Genomic DNA, 1,891 nt, shown 5'->3' with positions numbered 1-1,891 from the left:
GTCAAGGAGCAAACCCCTACATATGTGCGCCCGCTCCACCAACTGAGGCAACCCGGCCATGTGAATCTGTTTTTCTGATCACTTAATTTTCCAAATTTAAAAGTGAATCCTTTATGTAAAAAAAAAAAAAAGGACATACAACTATGTTTTGAACTGTGTTTGAACAGTAGTTATACACACTGTACACTGTTTTGCACATTGTGTGCTTGCTATTGTTCCTTTTCTGCAATCTTTAATCAGTTATATTCATGTCGTATAACAGGGTCAATAATTTCCGTGTGGTGAACAGAGAAAATGAGACAAGCTCTCTTCCGGGGTTATGATATGTAACACCTGATGTTTTTTGAATGTACCTTGAATGCACCTTGCCTCGCTTTCCTGTTTTCATCTCACTGTGTCCATGGTCACATTAAGCTTGTATAGCCAAGCTGATAAAACCTTCCCTCCTATGGACACAAAGATAAGAGCCTGTGATTACGACATCTAGAATAGTTAGCATGCACTCTTACACATGTGGTTTGTATAAATCTGTTCTTACCAGCTCTCTCAGTGCTTAAGGGTGTTTCCTGATTGGATATCTTGAAATCTTCTCTGCCTATGGAAGCCACACAGTGACACACAATGTAAAACCTTTCCTGGAGTGTGTGCTGTGTATGACTGGATTACTCAACAACAGCCCAGGGGCCAAGTTGTGGTTGTCACCACTATAGTGAATTAAGAGCAGGTACCAGTTCCAGTATTAGCCAGCTAGGCCAGATGCAAGAAAATGACAAGAACTGGACCGGTAGACAGCACTGGAGGGTTGGAAGTATTACATATTTTGATTTTAAACACCTGTGCGAAAAGTTTCAAAGACTGGCCATCCTAGACAGATTACTGAATTAGCTTCTAAAAGTTATCATGACCTGTCATTGTTCCGAACCACAATGTTACCAAAAGCCTGGGAAAAGTTAAACAGTTAGGAGCCAGCTCACCCTGGAGTCAAGTCAGTTCCTCATTGGAGAAACCTCAGTGAGCCCTGGATCAAAGTACGCTGGCTTGTTGGAATAATGTTGTGGCAAACCCATGTGTTTACAGAGCTCCCCATTGTGGTAAACATAGATTTAAAAAAGTCTGACAGCTTTTTAAACTCCCACCACCCACACTGTCTCATAAAGGCAGAACGTGGTTGAAAGTACAGCTTGAGCTGGGCGCAGACGTCCTTCTGTTCCACTAGCTGCATTTTGTGTGGCTGACTGATTTGAGTCTAGTGTTTCATACACATACAAAGCCCACGCATTGTTTGTTTTACATGTTGCCCTAGTGATAGTGGCATCGCTCAAAAGTTGACCTGAATAGATGCTGTGGGGGTAGCACCGTCACAGCTTGATTCGCTTTGCTTCCACTAAACTTGTAAGAATATAAATGGATCAGACATATTGTAGTCTCCTATAATGAAAATCAATCCCAGCAAATACATCATACTGGTCTTGTTTACTCTCAATAGTGTTAATTATACAGTGTCTTCTTTGTTCAGATTCAGTGTCAGCTGCTGATATACACTTACAGTGCTGCTGTCCACAATGCTTTCCGATACTTAAGTTCAAAATTAGATGGTCACTCTCAGTGCTGAGAGTATGATTGGTTACTCTACCCAGTGTGCAGGAAGGCTGGAGTGTCTGAATGTGGCATTGGGAGTGTGTTTCTGGAGTGACAGTGATGGAGAGAGATCAAAACAGATCATCCTGGGTCAGATGGGGAGGGGTGGGGGCTGTGTGATGTTTGTTTCTGGATCAACACGCTGTTCTTTCCCTGCTCTGTTAGCTATTTGATAGGCAGAGGCATATATTACCGCCGTCTGATTGCTTTACAACCTATTGGCACCAGACCGTCTGCCTCAGGTAGGATCTGC

General features: G+C 42.7%; 1 long non-coding RNA gene across 1 annotated transcript; it reads right to left on the bottom strand.

Moving 5' to 3' along the window:
- Positions 1-224: 224 nt before the first annotated feature.
- On the bottom strand, positions 225-1,170 carry LOC120558155. Its single transcript, XR_005639061.1, has 3 exons — positions 975-1,170; positions 539-595; positions 225-446 (listed from the first exon to the last, which is right to left on the bottom strand). It is a non-coding gene; the product is annotated as an uncharacterized LOC120558155 (long non-coding RNA).
- Between the last annotated feature and the right edge of the window lie 721 nt (positions 1,171-1,891).

This window comes from Perca fluviatilis, chromosome 4, assembly GCF_010015445.1.
Source record: "Perca fluviatilis chromosome 4, GENO_Pfluv_1.0, whole genome shotgun sequence".
Lineage (NCBI taxonomy): Eukaryota > Metazoa > Chordata > Actinopteri > Perciformes > Percidae > Perca > Perca fluviatilis.
The sequence above is the reverse complement of the archived record's forward strand: the minus strand, read 5'-3'. Positions and strand labels throughout refer to the sequence as shown.